A 20,256-nucleotide genomic window follows, 5' to 3' on the forward strand; every position below is an offset into this window, starting at 1 on the left:
AGGTATCACCTCACTCTGGTCAGAATAGCCATCATCAAAACATCTAGAAACAATAAATGTCGGAGAGGGTGTGGAGAAACGGGAACTCTTCTGCACTGTTGGTGGGAATGTAAGTTGGTACAGCCACGATGGAAAACAGTTTGGCGGTTCCTTAAAAAATTAAAAATGGAACTACCATATGACCCAGTAATCTCACTCCTGGGCATATACCCAGAGAAAACCATAATCCAAAAATAAACATGTACCGTAATGTTCATTGCAGCACTATTTACAATAGCCAGGACATGGAAGCAACCTAAATGCCCATCAACAGATGAATGCATAAAGAAGATGTGGCACATATATACAATGGAATATTACTCAGCCATAAAAAGGAATGAAATGGAGCTATATGTAATGAGGTGGATAGACCTAGAGACTGTCACACAGAGCAAAGTAAGCCAGAAAGAGAAAAAAAAATACCGTATGCTAACATATATATATGGAATCTGAAGAAATGGTACTGATGAACCCAGCGACAGGGCAAGAGTGGAGCTGCAGATGTAGAGAATGGACTTAGGGACACAGGACTGGGGTGGGGGGTGGGGGGGGAAGGGGAAGCTGGGATGAAGTGAGAGAGTAGCACAGACATAGATACACCACCAAATGTAAAATAAAATAGCTAGTGGGAAGCTGCTGTATAACAAAGGGAGATCAACTCGATGATGGGTGATGCTTTAAAGGGGCAGGGCTGAGAGGGTGGGAGGGAGTCACGGGAAGGAGGGGATATGGGGATATATGTATAAATACAGCTGATTCACTTTGGTGTACCTCAAAAACTGGTAAAAGAGTGTAAAGCAATTATATTCCAATAAAGAGCTTAAAGAAAAAAAAAAAAAGAAGTGTACTAACATTTTTAGGGCCTGGTAGATACCCAACAACACATGCAGTACACACACACACACACACACACACAAAACCATATTTTTTTTCTTACTTAATTCTCACCTATGACATCTAACAAAAATTCTCAGCTTTATTTGTCAGCAAAAATAAGACACTCTATCTTTCAGGGGTTTTATTATGATTAATGACATATTATGAGTGAAGACATTCAAAGAGGTTAATATGATGTGTGAAGGATAAATACTTAGTAAACCACTGAAGCAGGATTTAAGCCATTAATACCTGATATTAATGGCCCTGCTACTTTTACACTGAACGATGTCCTTTACATTGTAGTTGTGTATAAGCTACTGGGAGAGGTTTTCTCATTTGAGAGGAATAGATTTTCTATCAGTGGTGGCCCTTAGAATATGGTAAATGATTTTGAAGACAAGATGAAGACATCTTTGGACTTAATATATTTCCGAGATCAAAAAACAGTGCAGGTAATAACCATGACATGCAGGGTGTTGATGAGAATGTTATATCTATCAGTAAGGTCAAAACAATTTAAAATGTGGTAGAAATTGACAGCACCCAAAATAAATGTTTTCTAAATGCGCAATTTTACTAGCGTATGGTTTTATAACAATTTAACCTATTTAACAATCTTTCTCAAGAGTGAGATGAAGACAAGAAAAGACACGAAGTTTTATCAGCAGGACAGTGGGATGACCAGGTCCATGAATAGATATAGCTTCCCAACCTGTGCCTCGGGGCACGCTCTGCAGGCTTGGGGGACACGTGTGCCCAACATGACTAGCAGCCACACCTGAGGTGCACCTGTGCAGCTTCTCTCCAGGTACCCTGAGGAGCACTGCCATTCCACCCAGGAAGTAGCTGCTCCACTGGGACGGGCTCCCGGCCAGCAGCCCCCAAGCAGTGGCCCAGAGTCTCTGTCTTTATCTTCAGCATCTGGTGCTTCCACCCCCTGCAGCACCTGCCCCTAAAGTGGTGCCTGAACCAGCACCAGTGTGACTGCTCTAAAATGCAGGCGTGGTCTGTGAAGAGCAAGCTTTAGGGTTATTTTGAAATGCTTGACATAAAAAAGTTTGATTCCATTGAACACCCATTGTGAAAGCACCAGGAAAATTCAACATTACATTTGTCAATTTAAAAAATCAATCATAAAATTTGAATTTGTTTCTCCTTAAGCTTTTTTTAAATTTAAGTGTACTTGATGCGCGATATTATATGTTACAGGTGTACAATACAGTGATTCAAATATTTTAAAGGTTATACTCTATTTATAGCTGTAATAATAATATTGGCTATATTTCCTGTGTGTGCAATATATCCTTGTAGCTTATTTTGGATTTTTGCAAACATTTTTTAAAGTTTGTTTTACTCTTCTGGGTGAGAAAACTTTCACGTTGACGTGACTATCAGAATTTTGAAGAGATCATTAAAAGTCTTGACCAGGAATTGACGTGTAGCCATTTCAAACATAAAATTGAATTTTAGATATTATGTCCTGCAAACATGCTCAAATTTCCCATTAAAACATTTGAGAGTATTTTGTTGGGAATTTTTACGCAAATTCAATATTTAAATGGCCTTTCTCTATACTTTAATGTTAAGAGTTTTCCCCAGCTATTCTCAATACCCATCCTTAGGGGAAAAAAAAAATCCCTTCAAACAGCTAATCAGTATTACTTAGCAATGCTCGTTCTTTTAAATGTACCTGAAAAGCTATCCAGGGCTTTCATTTTTTTCTTTTATTTTTATTTTCAAATTACAAAGAAAAAAAATCCCCGTGATAAATACATGATTTCTTTCAAATAACTATATCTTTTCAAAAAAAAGTAGTTAAAATTTATTTCGCAAATCATATCATGAAATATTCATTCCAATACAATCTTCATCTTATCGCATTTCATAAAATGTTTAATACTTTTACCTCCTAGTAAAAAGTAAAATCACATGCTAGGTGGTGGACCAATTAAGCTTTTAATAGTTTTCATCTCTCTTTTACATTAAATACATAAGAAAAATTTTATCACAGTGTTTCATGAAATCTGTAGATTTATTTATGAATTTTAAAAATTTAAACTCATTTAACAGTCTCTAAAATCTGAATACCATTATCATACACATAGACACATTTATCAAAGAATATCATGCAGTTATTCTGCTCACTTCATGAACAATTTAAAATTGTAGCAACATAGTCTATTTCATGACTAGAAATTAAGCGAAGAATAACTGCATATAAATTTATTCTTGCTTTTAGAACTTATTTAAAACATAAATCAATCATATTAAATCTACAAAATGTAAATACTGGCTTGTTTTGTCATTTTTCTGACACGTTGCGTTTGGTAATGTGTCCTCAGACACAGTGAGATGTAAGGCATATTCACATGTCTAAGTATTCCCATCCTCTTCACCGTATCCTCAGACACGTAATTGATCATGTATCTTAAGTGGATTATGGTAAGCATAAAGTCACTACATTGAGAATCCACCTGATGCATTTGAAAGAGTTTTGTATCAATTTTATTATTATAATGTCACTAGTTCCATAATATGCCAGAAATTACATGTTTTATGTTATTTAAAACCATGGGGACTTCCCTGGTGGTGCAGTGGTTAAGAATCCACCTGCCAATGCAGAGGACACGGGTTCCATCCCTGGGCCGGGAAGATCCCACATGTCATGGAGCAACTAAGCCCATGCGCCACAGCTACTGAGCCATCGTGTGGCAACTACTGAAGCCCACACACCTAGAGCCCATGCTCCACAACAAGAGAAACCGCCGCCCTGAGAAGCCCACACACCACAACAAAGAGTAGCTTCCACTCGCCACAACTAGAGAAAGCCCCATGCACAGCAACAAAGACCCAACACAGCCAATAAATAAGTAAATAAATAAACAACAAAACAAAAACAAAAAATGACGAAAAACGTTTAGATGTCAACTTAAAATGTCTGAGGGTGAGTGATTATTTTGAGTGTTGAATAAGCCATAGACTTGAAACTGAGGAAACCATCTGACAGTAAATTGCCCTGCTTGGTGAGTCAGTGAGAAGCCCCGTCCGAGACTGTTGCTTCTCCAGCAGGTCTTTGTGGGACTCCGTGTTTCACTGGGCTCCTGTGGGTGCCCGTGCCGCCACCACTCGGAGGCTGGCATGACGCGCAAGCCCAGGGTGGTTGCCCCTAGAATGGACATCCTCCAGTCCAGACCCCCTCCCCCAACCCAGGATGAAGCTGACAGCTGAATTCCACCTACCTGAGCTTTTGACTGTCCTTTCATTCATTCCATACTATAAAGGGAAGGAGACGCATTATTTATTGGGGTCACACAAACCCCGAAAGTCAGGAAGAGTATTATTAGAAACACTTGCACTTCCAATTCCACCCCACTCTCAAATATAACTTCAAGGGAAAAAGAAAACACTTCAGGGAGAAATACGTATTTCACCATGCAAAGTTTATAACCTAATAATACAGAACAGAAGAAAATGACGTTTGTTGTGTGGCGTCACATTTTATAACCTCTGGTTCTCATTTGAATATCATATTAATCCAATAAATAATTACTGTTAATTAATTCAGCAAATGATGACTATTATTGTAGCCAAGTATCATGCCCAAGTGACGTGGAGAGTAAAATATAGTTCCTGTTCCCAAAAGTGGTACAATAAACCAAGACAAATGTAAACTCAGGGAAATATGATGACTTACTGAAGTGTTACGAAGCAAATGAACCAGGTGACATGGGGCACAGACGAAAGGAGGTAGCTTCTTGCTGGGTGAGGGGTGCGGGGCCAGAGTTCTCTGAACACACGGCCCTCAGCATCCCAGGATCCTGGCAGCCCCCACTCCTTAGTCCCCTGCTGTGTTCACACTGATCCGTAGAGGAGAACTCTGTTAAGTTGTTGGGCAGAGATCAAGGGAACAGCAGTTCATCTCACAAGTGCCTCTTGTGTCTGCTTAAGGGTTTTGCGGGGGCAAATCTAACCCACGTGTACTAGGTGTAAGGTTGAAAAACTAACAGAGCCTCCAGCTCTACTGTGGGACAAGTAGTTCTATTACCGTGGAAAGAACTACTCCAGTTTCTACAGGTCTGGACAGTTTGACTCCACATTTAGGCTTCGTCTCAAGTAAGGAGGATTAAGGCTAGTAGTTAAGAATAGACCAGCCCTATAGTTACGTATGCATAATTTCCACTCTGGAAGGAGAAAGAGAGAAGTGGGGCCGTATAATAAAGGGGGTTTTTGTTTTGTGTTTTGTTTTAAATGTTGATCCAGTTTTGAGGCTCTGGCTAGAGATTGGTCTGTTCCCTTTCTTAAGCCATCAAGTCCACAACCCACCCACTTCCCTTTTAGGGCTGTCACACTGCCAGCCTCTGTGCACCCAGCCTGGCCACCCCAGGGCCAGGCACCGGGCACCAAGGGGCAGCCCCTACACCCTGCAGCCTGCACAATTATCCCAATTATCCAATCCACAAGGAGCCCAGAAAGCTAACCAATCCCACTTAAGCCAAGCCCGCAGCTCCAGCTGCTGCTCCCCTGTCCCGGATACAAACCCTTGCATTTAGGGCTGTAAGTAACAAAGAAGTCTGCCTTTTGTCTACCTGAATGTCATTGTGTTGTGTTCTACCACCAAAAGAACCTATAAATCTTATAAAACAAGTGGCAAGCAAGAAATCTGAGTAGCATACAAACTGCTGTTTGAGTTCAGACATCCTCAGAAAAGTTTCCTAATATCTTTTAAAAGCCTGACTTGAAGAGTTACTGACTGGTGTTTAAAATAAAACAAAAAATCTGAGTCATTCGAATTTAAATGGCATTTTCAATTACTATCTTGATGCTCATAACTTGGTAGACAGCTAAGAATACAGCTAAGAGTACAAAAACTAGAAATAAGGACAAAGAGATTAAATAAATCTTAATTTTCACGATGTTTTTTGAATGAAAGTCCCTCCAGATCTTGGGCAGCTGTGGGTGGTGGGAGACAGGAGGGGCACACTTCCCAAGACAGAGGGATTCAGTAAAGAACTTGTCCTGATTGGTAGGAGCTCTGTGCCCAAGTGCCACGTGGTTCTAAGAAAACTGGCAGCCAGTCAGCTCACCCTGGAGGCAGGATGTGAAGGGATCCTTCTCTGCAGAAACTGAAAGCATTCGGAAAATAATTATATTTAGATCTCCCAATAAAACGGCCATGTGCGTATCTAATAAACCTACAGCAAAGCTCATCAGCTGAGCAATCCCATCCATGCACACGAGTCCTCCGAACAGCTTTTCAGAGTCTTGCTCTTAAATAGAAATGGATAACTAAGGATTATCAAGTGTTGAGAAAAGCCTCCAGAATGAGAGGAAAACAAAAACAAAAATTTTAGAGCATTAACAAAACATAAAGAAGCAAAAGAAGAACACCAAAAATAAGACAAAACAGAGTAAGTCAAAACCAACTTGTAGACAACTTCGAGGAAGCACAGAAAATGTAAAAATGTAAAAATATAAGTGAACTGTAAATTGAAAAAAATTTTTTTTCAAAGAGATGAAAGAGGATACATCATTCATCAAATAAGATTAGGAAAAGAGTAGCATTAACATATATACACGACAAAATGTAAAATAGATAGCTTGTGGGAAGTTCCTGCATAACATAAGGAGATAAACTCGATGATGGGTGATGCCTTAGAGGGCCAGGACAGGGAGGGTGGGAGGGAGTTGTGGGACGGAGGGGATATGGGGATATATGTATAAATACAGCTGATTCACTTTGGTGAACCTCAAAAACTGGCACAACAGTGTAAAGCAATTATATTCCAATGAAGAGCTTTAAAAAAAAAAAGACATAAATACTGGACCGTTCGTAGAATTAGAAAGATTTCTTGGAAATTAAAACATCAGCACAAAATCAAAATTCAACACAGGTAAAAAAAATTAGTCAGCTAATTCCAAAGAAAGCAAAGAGTAGTACAAGAAAAAAAAATGAGATCACAGAGTACTGCTTGTCAGCAGTGACTATTTCTTAAGTAATGTAAGATAAATATCAATGTAAGTGTTAATTAGATTAAAATTGTGATATCATTTACTGGGAGCTTAAAGAAAAGCAAATAATGGGGTGAGTGGTTTAACAGTGAGAAAATCTCAGCTTCTGTAATAGAAACTCAAAGGTGATGACTAAAACTAGCATCGAGAAATATCAGAGAACTTCCCTGGCAGTTAAGACTCCACGCTTCCACTGCAGGGGCTGAGGGTTTGATCCCTGGTGGGGGAACAAAGATCCCTCATGCTGCTGGAACACCTCCCTCCCCTACAAAAAAGAAATATCAGAATAGAAACCTTGCTTAGAAATATAAGGCTAACTATAAAAAGAAATAGTTAAAACAGCACGGAAATGAAATTCAGACCAGGGGAATCGGCAGACTCCCACCTCCCCAGCTGCCTGAGCATCAGCCAACCCCTGGCATCTCCATTAAGACTCGTTGTGAAGAGAATATTTCCACTGCTGGAGGAAGGGGCATTTAAACTGCAACCCACTTGGAGCTGTGCTTTTTTAAATAACTATCTTCAGGGTATGCTATAGCAACCAGGGTATTGAAGGGTTATATTTCTTCAACTACATTTTAACAAATGTGTTTTGGGTCACCCGTCCTTGTCAAGAATGCATTTGTTATATAATGAAGCTAAATCAGGCATTAACTGCTAAACAGTAAGTTTTCTTTCAAAACTCTGAAATGATTTCATTTAGGAAACAGTGTCTATAGATAAAGCTATTACTTAAAGCCAAGTCTGTATTCCTTTTATTAAATTGAAATAATAAAGAAATGAAACATTTTTGATGTTATCCAAAAAGTTTATTAATCATCACTTGTTAAAGAGACACAGTGAATTAGAATTTTTAAGGAAAAAAAAAATGCTTCACCTCAGCCAGATAATTCAGGTAAACAAAGAATGACAAATCTCACTGAGGGTCAGCACCCTTGATACGATGCTACAAGAAGCGTACTTCACCTCTGTGGTCTTCCTCCCCAAAACCCATGACCCTAGTGTCACCATGAGAAAAACACCAGTCATCCCAATTTGGGGACATTTTACAAAACACCTGATCAGTACTCCTGAAAACTGCCAAGGCATCAAAACACCACCAGCCTGAGAACCGGTCACAGCCAGGAGGGGTCTAAAGACGTATGGCAACCAAATGCCCTGTGGAATTCTGGGTGGGATCCTGGGGCAGGAAAAGGACATTTGGTAAAAACTAGGGAGATGGACTCAACCATGGAGTTTAGTTAATAATAATCGATCTATATGGATTCATTAGCTGCATCAAACTCCCCATACTAACGGCAGATGCCAGTAACAGGGGAGCTGGTGTATGGTGTGTGGGGAGTCTCTTACTACGTCTGCAACATTTTTGTAAATCTAAAAATATTCTAAATAAAAAGTTTATTTAAAAAACACTTCACAGTTCAAGATTGCTTACAAAAGATACTGAGGTCTGTATTTCTGATTAAGTAAAAATGTTAACAGGTGAACCGTAATGACCCACCTCCACACACCACAAGTGAAGTACTATCTTCAGACCTTTAAAAATGAGGAACTGGAGTCCCCAGATGTCTGGGAACTTACCAAAGCCCAGGAATGTGTTTTAACAGCCATATTTTACTACCTTAAGCATCTGTTAGTTCTAACCCACGTAAATATTAAGTCCTGAGGAGTTTATACTCACATGCCCTTTGAACTTTGGTTTCATTCAAAATATAATGGCTTATGTATTTCTCTGAAAAACCTTAAGTGAGTCTTTAGTATAAATAACAACAGAAAACTGTGTCTTAAAGGTAAGGCAGATAAACCATTTTTGTGTCACTTTCATTTGAGAAATAAAATTATCTGTCAAATCTTAATTAGATGCTCAGTAAATAATATACTAGATAATCTGTCAACGTTTTGCTCAGAACACTGCTGGACGGCCACGAAGATTTGCTGTTTGCTCTGACTGCATCTTCTCACTCCCATCTCCAAACAATTTTATTCAAAGCCAGCAGACACTTCCTTTTTCTTACGGCTGAGCTAATACTGTTCTCATACATGGGCTCATGATGGAATAATAAATGAATCTGGTATCCTAATGGTAAAATACAAGATTAAAATATACATACTAATTCATTAAGGGTTTTAATATGTATATAAGACTTACTTAAACAAAAATTATCTTTATGTCAGTATTTCAGGAGATAAAAGAACACAAATTGAAGATGAAAAGAAAGTAGGGGATATAGAATTCCATTCATTTTAAGGAAAAGATATAGGGTATGAAAATGCAGTGAAATTACAAAAACTAATTGTATTTAAGACTTTGAAAAGAAAGTCCAAGATTGGAGAAAGTATGCAATATTAGTTTTAAATTGTCAGAGAGCTGAAATTCATAGATTACATTTCAACCATGCGCCCCGGGTAGCTCGTCCTCTGAAGAAGGGTGGCGTGAATAGAAATGGGGGCAACAGGTCAGAATCTAGAAAAACTAAGGTGCACAGACTCAAGGCGGTGGGTGGGAAGTACCTCAGTGACGCGGGTGAAAGGAGGGTGATAGCTGTGCACACGGAGAGGTACTATCTTGAGAATAAATGTTCAGAGTTTTCTTGCAACTGTCAAATGCTGATTAAGAAGAGACGGAGAAAAGAGGACAGAAAGAAGAAAATAAAAACATACTCAGATATGGCCTCAAGGTTTTCATTCTAAACAAATCAAGAAAAAAGGTGCTTTCGTTTTTCTTCATTTAGTACCCATTCTCCATGACAAATACTTCTCCATTTGGCAATAAATTGTGTTGGCCGGTTGCCCGCAGTGGAGGGAAGTTGAGGTAATAGCACCGTGCGTGGCCCACTATTTACAGCAAAAACTGAAGCAATTGCCTCAGGCTCACTGACTGTTAAAATCTCTATAAATGCATTCTATCTTGTGCCTTGAACAGTGAATTCATAATAGGATTTAAGGCATTTGTAAAAGTTTTAGCAAATTTTTTCAAATTAACATCTAGTCTAGCAATGGAAAAGCTATCAGAAGGAAACTGGGTTAAAGAAATTATATAAATAACAAGGAGGAATACATAAAACCATATCATTAATCATGTGAATGAACTTTCCAGTTTTTGTGGTTATAGGAAGTGACAAATATTTCCAGTGATTTAGTAGAAAATTGTAGCAAACTAATATAAAGCTATGGAAACAGATATAAATTCACTTGAAAAGATTTAAAGTACTATGTAAATGTAAACTTATTACTATGAAACATTGCGATGGTGCAAAGAAAACTAGGGCTGTTTATTTCTACCTGCATCAGAGACTTCTGCTAGTTCACTCTGTGTCCACTTTGCTTCCTTCCTTCCTAACAGAAGATGGATTTTATTTGGGTGGATGTGTGTCCATCTTAAAGCTGACAAAGTCAGCTAGACATGGTCCCTCCATAAAGTTCTTGCTCCTCACCTGGGAGACAGTCCTTGGCTGGGGCTTCCAAGAAATTCCATCGGACACAGGCTGACTCAACAGGTGAGTTCTTTTTCATCTATTCCCTTCCCCTGAACTGGAAGCAAGTACAACGCTGCAGGTTCTGTAACCATCAGGTGGCCAAGGAAGACAGACAGAAATCTGCATAAAACTCAGCCGTGTCATTCTTGGACCCCTGGACCAAACTCCAGAATCCTAGCTGTGATCATCACATAAAGGCAATCAGTTACATTAGCTTTTAGAAACCAGCACTTTTGGATTCTCTGATATTCTCATATGTGTTCAATATCTCACTGACACAATAGCCCCTCTTGTTGGGAAAAAAGAGAATTGTGATGATGCATGGTAGTAACTGCAACAGAAAACATAGGGGAGGAGATGGAGATGGTGGACTGGAGGATGCTGAGCTCACCTCCCCCACGAGCACATCAACAATACGTCTACATGGGTCTCTATAAAAGGGACGTTGTGTAGACTTTGCCTGTGCCCATGTAAGCTCAGAGTAGAAGGACTCCTCAGGAGTGGAGACCCAGTGGCTGCTGCCCGAAGACAGGACAGAGTCCCGATGCCCACGACTGCAGGGGCTTGGGGGACGCAGGGGAGCAGACTGTGTTTCTGCTGGTTGCCTCTCTCCGTCTAGAACAGAAGCAGCAGAAAAGCAAGGATTTTGATTTTCTTGGCACTGCTCTGCTATCCTAGAACTGAGAAGAGTGCTCAGAACCTTTCATATAGCAGGTGCTCAGTAATTTTTTTATTGAAGTATAGTTGATTTACAATGTTGTCTTAATTACCGCTATGCAGCAAAGTGATGCAGTTATATATATATATATATATTTTTTTTTTGTATTCTTTTCCATCATGGTTTATCACAGGATATTGGATATAGTTCTCCATGCTATACAGTAGGAACTTGTTATTTACCCATCCTATATATGATAGCTTATATCTACTAATCCCAAACTCCCACTCCATCCCTCCCCCCAACCCCCTCCCTCTTGGCAACCACCAGTCTGTTCTCTGTGGCCATGATTCTGTTTCTGTTTCATAGACAGGTTCATTTCTGTCATATTTTAGATTTCACATATAAGTGATCACATATGGTATTTGTCTTTCTCTTTCTGACTTACTTCACTTAGTATGATAATCTCTAGTTGCATCAGTAAGTATTTTTAAACAACGGATGTTCTGTGGAAACCGCTGCCCTCCGTGGTCTGGAAGAGAGACAGAGACTGCAGCCAACAAGCCAGACAACGTGTACCTATCAGATCAAACCCCATCCCATTGGTCCAAAACAGCGAGCACGTGTAATATTGGAGGTGGGGGGTTATAAAGCATACTCTACAATCACTGAAATTACACCTCTGCTAAATTAAGTCATTTGCCGAAGGTCTCACAACTGGTAAATATATTAGAGACACAATTTAAATCCAAATGCACCAAACTCTTGGGGCTCTTTTCCATTATACTTTACTGATGGGTGATTTCTCACCCTTTTGGCAATTCTAGACAAGCCAAGGATATATGTTTGAAAGAAGAAAAGAAGTGTTTAGTCTATGGAGCTGAAACCTCCTGCTACCTGAGGCCTAGACCTGCTGAGAGCAGCGGTGGGTCAACACGAGAGCCAGCTCGGCTAGAAACAGAGCAAGAACGCACCCAGGACAAACCCAGAGGCTGAGGCCACGAAGCCCCTTCAGCTGACGAGGGTGGGTGTCAGCGGTGGCTCCCGGGTGTGGCTGGCTGGTAACCAGGCAACAACTCCAGTATGAGGTAAGCCCTCTGGGTCCTGCTGGGAAAGAGCAAGGCGCTTCGGTCTTCAACAGATGCTCCAAGGTCCATGATTTTTTTAATTTTTATTTTTTATTGAAGTATAGTTGATGTATAATATTGTTACTTTCTAGTGTACAGCAAAGTGATTCATATATATATATATTCTTTTTCATATTCTTTTCCATTACAGTCTATTACAGGATATTGAATACAGTTCCCTGTGCTGTACAGTAGGTCCCTGTTGTGTATGTATTTTATATATAGTCGTGTGTACATGTTAATCCCAGACACCCGGTTTACCCCTCCCCCTTTTCCCTTCGGTATCAATGTCTGTTTCCTGTGTCTGTGGGTCTTCCACCGTCCATGTTGGCTGGGACCCTCTTAAGTGAATTCCCTCTCCCTACCCTGCTGTTTAAAATAAAGTCCTACAAATTTTAACTTCAATACATTCCGTGGGTTAATGTCTAGACATGCCGTGACATTTCTTTTGTCCTTCTCTCTGTGAAGGAGGACTTCTTTTACTCTTAGTCGTTTGTGCTTGAGCTCTTAGCTTTAGAAATCATTAAGTAGTCATTTAATGCAGCCAAGTCTTCACATGGAGAGGAAACGTGCACAGTAGCTTGCTAAATCTCCTTTCAGGAATCACCGCCTGGGAGACAGAAGCCGAGGGGAGTGTGCACCTGAAGGGCTCGTAGCCCGAGACCTACAGCAGTAGAGCGAAACCATGGTCCCTTCTGAGTTAATGAGTGACTCCACTAAGGCTCTGAGCTGATCCTTTTTCTTTTCATGCTCTTCCTAGACATTTCAACCATCTAGGAACCTTCTTAATCAAGGAGATTGCTCCCAGGAAGAGCCACAGGGAGTCCTGGAGGATTTCAGAATTACCGTCATTTCCAGGAAAAGTACACAATTTCCAAATGTCCTCTGGGTTTGCAATTCCCAAGAGCTCAATTACCACTTTACAGTAAGACAGCACCAATTGGGCTGATTTTAAAGAACATGTTTTAAATAAAATATAGCCTTTTACGGATCAATATGTTTTGCTTTTTGAAAAGAAAATAAAATTTCAATCCAATTACCTGTTTCAGAACACCTTTAAAGAAAAAACTGTTGCTTCTGGCAAGCTCTATTGACAGCACTTTTCTTGAGCCCAAAATCATTTCCAGTCACCTTAATTGCACAGGCAAATGTGAAGCCTGGGTGTGAACTGGAGAAATCAACTTGCAATTATTGTGAAATGTTCACAAACTGTCCTGTATTCATGAAGCCAGAAATAAATCTAAAAATGTGCAAATTGGAGCCTATGTCTAAGCTCTGAATATCAGAAACTGAGTTATTAAAATACTGCTGCTCTGCTGCACAGAAGAGAGGAATAAGGAAAAACTGACACCGTCACACCACAGCACATCACACCTTAGAAACACCAGCTGTGACGTGCCGGCTATCAGGAAAAGAGAGAACTGGTGACAGTGTGCCTACGTATGGCTTCCCTGGGAAGCTGCATATTCAAGCGATGTGAAGTCTGCTATGTTACACAAAACCGTTTTCAGACATCTCACTGTACAAGGCACAGTCCTCTTCCTCTACTCTTCTTGTTTATTTTTATGCCCATGGCCACAGCCAAATGAATAAAACTCTAGCTGTATAGTGGTTAGAGTTTATTCCTAATCAAAGTAGAACAAAAGGAAACCAAAAGATGCAGTGTGTGAGGCACTGCCTTTCTAGTAACAGAGTAACTTGGAATTCACTTTCACCAGCTTCCCTCTGATGTGGGGACACCCGCCAGTACCTTGGTACCATCAGTGTGTATGGGAGCTCTTCCAACCCTGCTGCCTGGTTCCATTTTAAGATCTGTGAATGCGAATGCTTAGAATTGATACATGAGATTCCAAAGAGGATGGATGTCAGGACCGGTGATCTGCAAATACAGAGAGCTGACGAAAGGCACACACTCACCTGCCCATCGCGAGGGGTGTCACCAACCCAGCAGGGATTCGATTGCTCTGTGACCACATCCCTCCCACAGGACATGGACCAGTCAGCATCCCTTCACACCTCCCACCCTATGTCTCTCCTTTCACTCAGCCAGTGTGGTGGTCCAGGATGCATCAAAACACAGGCGATAAAAAAAAAAACAACACAGGCGAGTTTCAAAATGCATTTTAGAGTATATTTTAAAGGAAATGCTTGGCATAGGTGATTATCTATGGATTTTAGAGATAAAGTAGGCACTGCATGCCTATTTTCATGTGTTTCAAAATAAGGTATTTTCTGATTTCATAAGCATCTGAAAATTTCAATCCACAGCTAAATAAGAAAGTTGCAGGATTTTCTGCAATATACTTCAGGAATATTCTGAAAATGTGTATGACCTCTTTCCCTTAAGATGAACTGGGTATACGCCCATGGGATAGAGCAGGACTTCTGGACAGGCTAACCACACATCCATGGACACGACTGATCAAGAAACAGGGACCTACATGGACCACATGAACTTCCTAGTCATGCTGGTTCCTCGTGGCCTCCAAGTCCTCCTGGGGTGGTGCAGAGATGGTCCAGGTAGAAACTGTGTCCCAGCTGAGGAATTTGGTGATTGGGAGACCCTCATCTTTCAGGGACTGCTGACAGACTTGTCCCGCCCACCTCCAGGGAGGGATTTTCTTTCCTACCAGGGCTTCCCTGGGGAGGGGAGGGGACATCTCTAGATTTACTGCCTTGGAATGTCTCTGGGCAGAGATATTTCTAAATCTCTCTGGAGGGAGACCCTATTTTTACCTTTGTGAGAACATCCTTGAACCTTTACTTAGCAGAAACACCAGACTCATGGAGAACTACCTCCTGATGGTATATTTTTATATCCCTTTTTCAAACCATACCCACAGCCAGTCTCGTGTTTATCAGAAGTTTTGAATTTTAAAGTTCCAAGCAGTTAAGCGAATTACCTTTTTGTTTTTGGAATCTTCTCTATATGTGACATTTAGAAATGAAATTCAAACTTACTTCCTTGGGAGTGTCGGAGGGCAAGGATTGCGGAAAGGGCGTTTCCTATGCTCTGTATTTCATTTTCTGACATCATTTGCATGTATTATTATCTCCCCACATAAAATCCATCTGCAGTTTTCAAAAAGTGTCAATAATGCTCAGACTAGGAGACCTAGGGTTTAACGTAGAGCAGTGGCACCTACCGAGGTGGACGCACGCATCTTGGTGCTGGTTATGACACGCCCCTGACATGTATTACGTTGGTTAATTTGTGTGCAAAGCATTTTGAGGATGTCGATGATTGAGACATGAAAAACATGACTTCTGCAACCAAAAATTTTAAAAGAGAAGCAGAAAGCCATGCTGTGCTGGTGGTGTGACCCCTCAATCTTAATTAAGCAGAACCTAAATGAAGATGACCTTAAGCGGACATGTATCCCCTGTGGTATCAACAAAAAAGATAAATCACAAGAAAACAAGTTCACATACAGTATCTGCTCTGGATGGGATATTATTTAATTGGGACCTGAGGCCCTTAAGAGCCTCAGTCCTCCAACAAAAACCCAGTTATATTCAATCCAGTGTTATTACAAGGGGAACCTTTACAAAGAGTCTCGATTAGGTATCAACACTTCACTTAACTAGAAAATTCAACTGCATAACAATCTGTCCTTTATTCTCATCATGATACGTTGACATTCGCTGTGTGTCCACATCGCCTGTGATGTCACCCCGAATATTGGGATTAGGTTAGAAGCCCTGGCTGTGAGCCTAGCCCCCCACACTGATGCACGTCAAAGCCAAGGTGAAGGTGAAGGAATTAGGGTCCTCCTGATGACAAAGCCTCTGACAGGTGCGTGCGGAAACTCCCCGTCCTCAGAAGATCTGTCCACCCTGCGGATGAGAGGGGCTCATGCTCCGGGCACCAGCTGATTGTAAAGCGATTGCTATCTACGTCCCGGAAAGCAAGGAACTAATATATCACGGCTTTCACGGACTTTAAATAAGCAGGCGTGTTGAAGGCATAAAAAATTATGAGTAATTCTGATTTTTATGTCAATAACACATGACACAGCGTCAGGGGCTCTAAGGAATGTAAAGACAGACAAGGGTTGAAGGCACATAAACACTAAAAACTAGCTTTCAAACCAAACAGCACACACGAGCACAGGATGAGAGAGACTCCAGAGTGAGTCCACGTGCGGTTAATTCATGAATTTGAGGACGGGAACAATCTCTAATAACTGAGGCAATCTGGGAAGAATGATTGGGGAGAAGAAATTAAAGGTTGATGCTAAATTTGATATAGTCATTTTTAAAATACTCTGTTTTTAATGATGACTATTTCTGAAGTTAAGGTCCCATTTTTATGTCCCTTTCGTTATAGATATTTTTGTAATTCTAATTTATAAGTGAAAGCACCTAAAAATAACGGGCTTTGGGTATAATTGATGTATATGAGTGTTTATATGCAAGTATACATAAGGTATAACCCCCCAGAACTGTTTTTCCATAACTCATAAGTGTATACCCTTCAAAATTATATTCCTGAACCCCATACTTCACTGTCAAATTTCGCCAACAGGGATAAGGCTCATATAAGTTAGCTGAACTTAAGAATATCACATTATATCCGCAATACCTGTAAGAGTTCAGTGTAATAGAAGAATAGGGCAATAAATTACACTTATTTATAGAACTGAGCTAACAAAGTCTTAATTGTAAGTACCGAAAAAAATCCTTTCTACCTTCTTTTCATTTGACAGAATTTACTTCTTCCAAGTTACTCTCTCCATTGTTCTTGGGGATGAAGAACAGGACTGAATCCTGGGTTTACTGCACCTGCATCAACATTCTGAACTTAAGTTTTCAGAAGGTGATTTTAAGAGAGGTGAATTTTACTGTACTAAAGAAAACCTGGAATTATCTTTTCTCAATCTCTTTCTTAAATTACTTTTTTGAAAAATGTAGATTCCTGGGGGGAAAGCCTGCTTTCTTGATAATTTTTGCTGCCTCCTAAAAGTGGAGGACAGCCAGAAAGCCACTTCGCTAAGGGAGCTGTTATGTAATGGACGTTTCCTTGAAGCAGTTATCATCAGGAATCAAGGAAATGTTCTGCGTGCCATGTGGGAAGCAAAGCCAAGCCACAATGAAACTTTCTTTGCTGGTGCACCAGTTGCCAAATGGATGGAGAACCACACCCGAAGAGAGAAGAAACTGCTCACATCTTTTCCTTGTTATGCCGAAGCGACCCTTTCAATGATGACAAGTTTCTGCCTAAATCAGACAGCTCCTCAAATCTAGTGGGATCAGAACACGCCACTGAGATAATTTCATGAAGACCTGTCTTATCAGCCATTGTGCGATAGAGCTGTACCCTATTCTCCACCCATATTGTCGTCACAACCCAAGTTTACATGGAGAAAATACCCCGGGCGTTTATGTATCCGGAGGTAAATATCCACTTGAAATAAACTCTTTGCTTCTTGCACATCCTGTGATGGGTGTTTCCACGCTTGGTTTTCTTTTCTTTCTTTTCTTTTTTTTTTTTTGGCCTTCTAAACTGGTTTTTATATAGCATTTGATTTATGTTTACATAAAAACTCTGTTGTGGCACAGAAAATACACTCAGAAGGACATTGCAAAGATGTGCTCCTAGTCTACCATTTCTTCAGTTAAGAATTAGAATGTATCACCCTGCTTTTGAGAGGAGTTGTTTTAATAACCAACTATCCTATTTAACAGTTTCTGGGCAGGTATTTTTATATACATGCCCAACCTTACCCTTCCACGTGTGATCGACACAGAGCCACGCTATAAATGTTCCATCCCACCCTCCACACCTGCCGTGCGCTGTATGCCCTGGTCCCACTCTCTCCTGTGCCCACACCTCTGCTGATCCGTTCATCCATTCACCAGATGGTGGGGGGTGTGCACGACCACCCAGATCCGGCTGTAGCACCACCACCTCAGGGCGTGAGCACCCCCGAACTCTGAAGGGCGCCGTCGCTGCGTCGTGTCCTGCCTCATCCTCTGGCGTATGACCTCCTTCTGTAACACCTTGTCGTCTCCTGCCCACCCCTCCAGCTTTGCTACAGTGAAGACACGCTTTCTGTCCCCACCATCCTTGCCCGGGCAAATGCTCATCCACATAAAACAGCCACACAGAATAAAAGCCTGCTTAAAAGTAAGAATGAAACCCTCACCTGGCTGTAATGTGGCACCTTCTCCCTGCTGGGATACTGTCAGCGATGCTTAAGTGGGGAGGTGGGACTTTCACCTGTACCAGGTGGTAAGTAGCCACCTCTGTAATATTAGAGAAGACCCCGTGGGGGAGCAGTAATGAGGTGCCCCTCCCCCTCCAGGTAGCAACAGAGGCTGAGTGGGGACCTGGACCCCCACCACCACCTGGCAGTACTGAGGCAACATTCCTCCTTCTCCTGACACGGCAGTGCCACAGGAAACCTACAAGAACAGAAGATTTAAATAAGATCGAGTCTCATTACACAATGCCCCAAATGTCCAGGATATAGATAATTACTCATTGTACCACAAACCAGGAAAATCTCAACTTGAATGAGAAAAAGATAATCAACAGATGTCAATACTAAGCTCACAGGTGCTGGAATTATCAGAAAAGGATTTAAAATCAGCCTGAAAAAATTAGAAAGCCTCAGCAAAGAAATTGAAGATATAAAGAAAAACTAAATGGAAATTTTAGAACTGAAAAATGCAATAAATGAAATAAAAAGCTTACTGGATGGGCTTAACATCATATTTGAGATGCTAGCAGACCAATCAGTGAACCTGGTATAGAATAGTGGAAATCAGCCAATCTGAACAACCGAGAAAAGGACAATCCAGAAGGGAACATGAACGGAGCCTCAGAGCCGTGTAGTATGACAGCAAAAGATCTAGCAAGCATGTCGGAGTCCAAAAGGACAGGAGAAAGTGTGCAGGATTTAAAAAATATTTGGAGAAATATAACTGAAAATTATTCAAATTTGACAGTGGGCCTAGGTCTACAGATTCAAGAAGCTGAGTAAATACCAGAAAGAATAAATCTGAAGAAGTCCACATCAAGTCACATCATAATCAAACTCCTGAAAATGAAGGAGCCAAGGAAAAATCTAGAATGCAGTGAATAAGAAAGAGTAGCTGACTTATTATGAGTTAATACAATTTAAACTAAAGCAAATTTTTCATGAGAAATTATGGAAGCCAGAAGGAGGTAGGCCATGTTTTTCAAGTGCTTTAGAAAAAAAAGACTTGTAACCTAGAATTCCATATCAAAAAAAAAAAATATTCTACAGGAGTGAAGAAGAAATCAATGCCCTCTCAAATGAAGACAAACTAAAAGATTTTGTCATCAAGGAGACGTGTCTTAACAGAATGGCCAAAGTAAATTCTCTAAAGAAAAAGCAAATAATAGAAGAGCACAAGAAATATTAAGAAGAAAAAAGAGCTTAGTAGGCAAAAATATGGCTAAATACAATGACTATTTCTTCTCTGGAGTTTTCGACATTGTGTTTAAAAGTTAGACAAAACGTCATAACATCGTCTGATTGGCTTTCAAAGAATGTAGAGAAGATATTTAAGGCAGCATCATCCCTGGAGGAGAGTAAAGGGATTTAAAGAGAGGGTCTCAAAACAACAAAAGGTCAACACCAGGAGACCACGACCACTTTTACATGTAAAAGCTAATACTTAGAGCCACCACGAAAAAATCTGTGTGAAAATTACAGTAAAAAATCCTTGACATGGATCAAAATGGAATTCTAAAAATGGTATTCACAACACACAGTAAAACCCTTGTCGAAAAACAGAACAGAGAAACCAAGAGCAGAAAGAACAAAAGAAGGAAAAATGTGATGACAGAACTGAGCCTTAAGTCACAGACAGGATCAATCCCTAAAATTTAATTAATTTGTTAATTAATTAAAAGTTGGGCATTCAAAATGAAAGAATTTAGAATATCTTAGAATATATTACACTATGTTTTTTTATTACCTGGAAAAATGAGAATTTACCAAATTACCACGGGATCTATTTCTAAATTTGAAAATTCGTTTTGAATGGGTAGACTAGATGTTTTTTCAACTGTAAATTTGAAAGTGTAGAGAGA

This window comes from Hippopotamus amphibius, chromosome 7 (genome assembly GCF_030028045.1).
Source record: "Hippopotamus amphibius kiboko isolate mHipAmp2 chromosome 7, mHipAmp2.hap2, whole genome shotgun sequence".
NCBI lineage: Eukaryota > Metazoa > Chordata > Mammalia > Artiodactyla > Hippopotamidae > Hippopotamus > Hippopotamus amphibius.